The sequence below is a fragment of the Pseudonaja textilis genome, chromosome 1 (genome assembly GCF_049901715.1).
Source record: "Pseudonaja textilis isolate UNSWEBS1 chromosome 1, rPseTex1.2, whole genome shotgun sequence".
Classification (NCBI taxonomy): Eukaryota; Metazoa; Chordata; class Lepidosauria; order Squamata; family Elapidae; genus Pseudonaja; species Pseudonaja textilis.
Genome location: NC_141990.1, coordinates 96,500,878 through 96,508,365, shown reverse-complemented (window position 1 = coordinate 96,508,365; position 7,488 = coordinate 96,500,878).

The following is a 7,488-nucleotide window of genomic DNA, read 5'->3' as shown; positions in this document are numbered from 1 at the left end:
ACAATCCTGTGAGGTAGATTGCACTGAGAGTCAGTGAGTAATCCAAAATTACCCAGCTGGCTTTCATGCCTAAAACAGGACTAGAACTCACAGTCTACTAGTTTCTCTCTCATACTAAATTTACTAAATTTGGTCTTCAGGTGATTATCTTACTGACAGATAAACAGACAGAGGCAAACAGGCCCTTCACATCATTTCTTTCCAACACGCTATTGAATTGGAAAGAAGCAACTCAGACATGTCAAACAAATATATGCTACCAGGAAAATTGCTATAATCATCTCAGAAGGACAGTGATTCTATAGTTCTCTTCCCATTCCTACCCCCTCAGGAATATTAGAAATCAGTGTAAATTGCATCATTCTATTTTTTTGCTTGTTTGTTTCCTGGATTTTAGCCAAAAGTGGAAAGGAAGTGCTTAGATTTACTCACTGAAAATTGGAAAATAGACTTACTATACATTTTTTTCCCCAAATCAATTCTACAGTATCTATTTTGGCAGACGTGCCATCAAAGATACTAGAAATGATACATTTTACTATCAAATTGGTTTTAAATTGCATCCAGATGCAAAATTTGTGACCCCAGGACAAACATATAATCTCAATAACCTTGATGTAGGCTGACATTTTAGTAAAAAATGTTACTACGTTAGCTACAACACAGAAGTAAACCGAGGAATCTAAATGGTTGCCCAAGTATGCTCATTTCTTTCCTTTCCTTGAAAAATACAAACTCCAGAGACTCTATCACCACTCTCTTTGGCACGCTTACAATGTGGACTATTTCTAACCTGAAGCAAGAGATGCAATTCACCAAAAGAGTTTTGTTTTGTATATGTAGAAAGGCCAATTTTAATTCCCTAGACTGGAAAAGATTCTGTCTGAAACCTCGAGAGTTTCTGCAAATCAACATAGGCAATAGTTGTGCAACAAACACGGATCTAATCTTTTACCCAGCAGCATCCCAATATTAAGATTCAGAACTATTCAAGAGCATTGAATACTACTTTGGAATTAGAAGAAGAGAATTATAGAGCTGGGTTTTGCCAGGGGAGGGGAAATAATGAAAGAAGCTTTATTCTGTCACAATGAAAACTCCACCTCCTTCGTGTATGTATTATTATCTCAAACATATCTATGAAAAGAGTGGACCTTGAACGAATAGCCCCCAACTTATGACAATTGAGCCCCAAATCTCTGTTGCTAAGTGAGACAGATGTTAAGTGAATTTTGCCCCACTTTACAATCTTTCTTGCCACAGTTATTAAGTGAATCACTGAAGTTGTTAAGTTGGTAACCCAGTTGTTAAGTGAATCTGGTTTCCCCATTGACTTTGCTTGTCAGCAGGTCACAAAAGGTGATCGCATGACCCCTGGGACACTGCAACCGTCATAAATATGAGCCAGTTGCCAGGGGTCTGAGTTTTGATCACAGGATCATACATGGGGATGCTGCCATGGTCGTAAGTGTGAAAAACAGCCATAAGTCACTTTTTTACAGTGTTGTTGTAACTCTGAATGGTCACTAAATGAGCTGTTGGAAGTAGAGGACTACCCGTATTGTAATGGTGTGGTGTTGCTTTTGGTGATTTTGAGAAAAGGATCCTTTTGGAACCTACTCTACAATTTAAATTCCAACCTCTTATAGTGGTTTCATGTAGACATTAAACACAATAAGAATTATAGTAGAATCCTGTGGAATTCCATCAGGATTTGCTTGCTTTGGCACTGGGTATTGGATGCTTTCATTAAATTATTTCAGTGTTAGATTTTTTTTAATAAACTGTGTTTTTTTTATTTACTTGAATTAGCAGTTTTGTTACTATTGTAACCATACACTACTTAGAGCTAGGAGACTGATGTAGTATCTGAATCTTATAAATAAATGTAAATAAGCAAATTAAACAATAACCTTGCTGTCACTCAGTATCACTTTCTAATCCTTCTGCAAAACGATGTTTCCAAGACTTACCCATGCGAGATACCCAAGAAGGAGGATAAAAAGCCACCAAGAGAATGAACACAGCAACAAATTCCCTATGTGCATTCAGAAAACTATCTGGATCCATCAGGGACTAGTTTTGGACCATATTAACTGGTCCTCCACTCCTCCAGAAGTTTCAAGGAGATGCCAAGTTAAAACTGACCGAAGATTGGTCCATTCCTCATAATGGAGCTAGAAAACACTTTAAAAAAAGTTCTTTTCACAGGCTAGTTGAAAAAGAAAGACTGTTGTACAATGGCTTGAATAGTATACTAATAATATCTTTAATTATCTGAGAAGTAGCAGCAAACACCCAGAACTGCCAGACAATGAGATAGAACATCAGGGAGTTGACATGGGTTTCTATGGGTCCAGCTATACCACCTCACTATCTTCTAGTTCTAAGCTGATCACAGAGTATCTCAGTAGTTGGAGCTAGGAGAGGTTGACTTCCTGTCCTCTATCAGACAAGTCTATAATACCCGCCAGATCAATATTTTCAACTAAACAAAAAAGCAAGTAGAACCATTTAATCTCTCACAAACCAATTACTGTCATCTAATTGGCAAAGAATTCAGGGAAATTTAAAGGACGGATTTCATAATATCATTAACTTATATAATTCGCTGTCACAACATGGGCAATGGCAATAGCTTTAATAGTTATAATTCAGCATCTTTTAATATAGGGACTAGTCATATTTATGGAATTCAAGTTAGAAATTGCTAATTGCTAATTTGATAATGTAAGCTGGCAATTTATGACACATCAACTAAATTGTATGGATTTTGGAGAAAATTTTATAAATATAATTAAGATAATATATTATAAGCAAACAACTAAAGTAATTATAAATGGGAACTACACAGAAAATTTCAATATAAAGAAAGGAACAAGACAAGTCCGCTATTGCCCTTACTATTTATATTTATTTTGGAAGTCTAGAAACAGGAATATTAAACAAGATCCAGAAATTAAAGGAATAGAGATAAAAGAGGAAATATACAACCTACAAGCATTTGCAGATGATTTTGTATTTATTGTCGAAGAACCATTGGAGACAATCCCTAAACTGTTAAAAAAAGATAGAGGAGTTTGGAGAGGTAGCAGAATTAAAAATAAATAGAGATAAAAATAAAGTTATAGTCAAAAACCTTACACAAAAACAAAAAGAACAATTGGCAGAAAAAGTGGACTTGCAAATAGTTAAGAAAGTTAAATATTTGGGAATATATCGAACAGCAAGATGTGCAATGATAAAAGAAGACAACTACATAAAATTATTCAAGCAAATAAAATTACATTTGGAAAAATGGAAAAATCTCCAGCTATCAACTTTGGGAAGGATTGCTACTGTAAAAGTGAATACCCTACCAAAATTGATTTTCCTGCTCCAAACAGCACCTATAAAAATTTAAAAGAAATTATTGGATGACTTGAATAAACTGCTCTTGAAATTTATCTGGCAAGGAAAAAAAGTGAGAATTAAACTGAAAATGCTACAAGAATCTAAAGAGAATGGAGGATTTGGATTATCAGATTGGCTTTTATATTACCAACATGTATGATAACATGTCTAAAAGAATGGATAACCCTCAGGCATAAGAGACTATTATATTTAGAAGGACATGGACTTACAACTGGGATCCTATGAGAAGAATCAAATTCACAGATACTTTCAAAATCGCTATATAAGCAACTCACCATTATCTGTATGGGGGAAAAATAAGAACTAAGATTTATTCGAAAATCCCAAAATGGCTCTCAATGATGAAATACATACCCAAATCTGGTGAAATTTGAATAAATTGTGACATATAAAGATATTTTGGACACTGAAGAGAAATTAAAATCTAAGCAAGAGCTTGAAGACCAAGGCATTATATTATCATGGTGGCCTCAATTGCAAATACAATCTAGATACAATAAAATAAAAAACATGAAAAAGTATGGCTTTTATAAAGGACAAGTAATCTTTGATCATATATTGTTAAACTCTGATGAAAAATTAATTAATTAAGAAAATATATAATTTGTTTTACTAAACTGGAAAATGGAAGACAAGCAAGTAAAAGAAACAATGACACACTAGGTAAAAAAAAACTTTGGTTATAATATAGAATTAGAGAAATGGCAAAACTTATGGGAAAGGAACTATAAATTGACAATGGCAACTTATTATAAAGAAAATCTATATAAAATGTTTTATAGATTGCATTTATCACCTGCTAGATTAGCTAAAATGTTTAAAAATATGTCTAGCTAATGTTGGAAACGTAACCAGAAAGGGGCACATGTGGTGGACTTGTGTTAAAGCAAAAAAAACAAAAAAAATGGGCAAAAATACATAAATTGTTAGAAAAGATGATAGGAAAACATGTAGATCTTAAATCTGAACTGTTTTTATCAAGTAGAATATCAGAAAAATTTGATAAACAAAGTATATATTTAATATTGCATGTCTTAACAGCAGTGAGGATTATATTTGCATAACATTGGAAAAATGAAGAAACACCGTGAGACAACGAGATAATTAGAAAGATACTAGTCTGTGCAGAAATGGACAGACTTACACTGGAGATTAAACAAAAAGAAGACACAGAATATTATCAAACATGGACTTTATTTTGCCAGTGGTTGGAAAAAAAGAGGTGGAGATTAAGAATGTAACCTGTAGTTTAAGCAATTAAACAACATGATGTTTATTAAGCACTAACAAAATGTAAACAATAGAAAATCAATACAATCCTTAAAAGGTTAGAAATTGCTACTAATTATGGTTAGGAATAGGATTATATACTCTCTGAGTTTGACTTGGAATCGCTGAGTTTTGGCTCCTTATAGTCAAGCTCTGCTTTAATGCTGTGATCTCTGGGACAAACAGTCATAAAAAAGGCAAAGATAAAGGCAGTTTCTTGTGTGGGGGGGTGTTCCTCTTTTTTCTCACCATAATGGAATGGAACGAAGGATACAGCTAGCTAGAGCATACAGCTTAAAAACAAAGATTACCTTTCTTTACTTTCCCTGGGATCCATCATATGAATCCTTGTCATTTTTCTTTTTTCTCCATCAAACTATTTCTTCTTCAAATGTATCATGTTCTTCTTCCTTATGCCACTTCTGATTGGTTGAAATCTCCCAATTTTCTCACTGTCCCTTCTTGGATTCCTGATTCCTCATCAGAAAGGACAGTCAAATTGGAATCAGGTTTGTTTATTTATTTATTTGATTTGTCAATCGCTTACAAGATAATAGGTATAAGTAAACCTACATGAGTAAGAATACAGGAAATAGGTAGGAATAAATGGGGGCAATAGGATAGGGATGGTAGGCACGATTGTGCGCTTATGTATGTCTCTTAGGAATGGGGTGAGGTCAATACTGGATAGTTTGAGGTTAAAGGAGTGAGGGTTAGAGGATGTAACAATGGAGTCAGGTAGTGTATTCCAGGCCTTGACCACTCTGTTGCTGAAGTCGTACTTTCCGCAATCAAGTTTGGAGCGATTTACATTGAGTTTGTATCTGTTGTGTGCTTTTCTATTGTTGCGGTTGAAGCTGAAGTAGTCACTGACTGGTAGGACATTGTAGCAGATAATTTTGTGTAATACGGTTAAGTCCAACCATAGGCAGCATAGTTCAAGATTGTCCAAGCCCCAACTTTCAAGCCTGGTGATATGGGTATTCTGTTACAAGCAGAGGAGTGTAGTACCCTTCTCGTGAAATACCTCTGGACTCGCTCAATTGTATTAATGTCCGATATACAGTGCGGATTCCAGACTGATGAGCTGTATTCGAGTATTGGGCTAGCAAAGGTTTTGTATGCCCTAGTTAGCAATTCAATATTTCTGGAGGAGAAGCTTCGTATCATTAGATTTACAATTCTTAATGCCTTTTTGGCAATGCTGTTACAGTGAGCTCTCAAGCTTAGGTCATTTGATATGAGTATTCTAAGGTCCTTGACAGAGTGAGGATTGTCAACGAGGTCACATCTGCCTAGCTTGTATTTGGTGTACTGACTTTTTTTTTTTACCAATGTGTAGGACAGAGCAGGTTGCACACATCCAAAAGACTGTGCCATTTGGGATATGAAGCCTATGAGCTAAATGGGGAGAAAAAGGTTCTGAAAGCATGTGCATCTCCAAAGACCCCAGAGGATGCACCAGGGGTGATTGTGAGGTGTTTTTTCATTTCCCCCATTTCTCAGAGCATTTTACCAAATGCATTCATTAGCACCACAAATAATCAAAGTTGGACTGGAGAAGTTGGCCAGCTCAGGGGTGTGGGAATTGGTTAATTGTATCAGTTTATTGGAATAAACACCATTAATTAATAATGTAAACCAGGGGTCTCCAACCTTGGGCCCTTGAAGCCTGGTGGACTTTGACTCCCAAAATTCCCCAGCCAGCTTGCTGGCTGGGAATTCTGGGAGTCAAAGTCCGCCAGGCTTCAAAGGCCCAAGGTTGGAGACCCCTGATGTAAACCTTCCATTTACATCCTCCAGAGAGGCAGAATATGGGTGCTTTACCTGCCTGTGTCCTATTCCACTACAACTAGTGAAAAAAAATGATAGGGGTTGAATTTTAACATACTCTTATTTTTTTTTAATTAAAAAAATACTTTATTAAAGTTCAAGATATTAAAATGTTTACACAAAGCAAAATGTTAAAAAGATTTACAAAAGTTTTGGTAATTGAAATTACATCAGCATCTTTCAATATCATTTTCTTGGCAGTACACTAAATACCATATAGAATATAGATGCATAGAATTTGACAGGTTTTTTTAGTATATTAACTCTATTAATTCACAGTTCTTAATTAATATTAATAAACAAAGATATATCATCTTTATAGGTCACTAATTCAGGTAAAAAGGGGAAAAAAGAAAAAAAGAATATCATATTGACACTTAATATATGTATATATATCTAAAACAAACATCAGGGGTATTTATAGACTATGTGCTGTAGTTTAATATTCTGTATGTATGGGGGAGGGGGAAGGGTACACATTTCTATCATTAATTATTGCGTATTTCTATATATTTCTACAGTATATCTAGGTCCTAATCTGGATGTCTTTCTAAATCTCGTTTTTTTTCCCTTAGCAGTTCCTCAATTTCTACAACTTCTCCCTCATGAACTTTAATATACTTTTAATGGCCTGGGGCTGTCTATTCAAAAGACAACAACCCTGGGATCTGTGTGCGTATGTATACTGTATGTGTATGTATACATGTATAAAGTGCCAAAAAGCAACTTTCCGTTGATTCTATATGCCAGTGGAGATGTACCTGTTATATGCTTGTAAAAAGACATTGTCTATCAATGAGTTTTTATACTATGGAATAAATTACATAGTTTTACAGACACGAGTGAACTGTAAAATGTTACTTGAAACAAACCAGTGCTTTCTGCATTGCCAGCCAAGTGTAGATAATAATCCTAGTTGCGAAAAGAAGTGGTAGACTGAAATGATATGGTCCAAGACAAGACTATAAAATA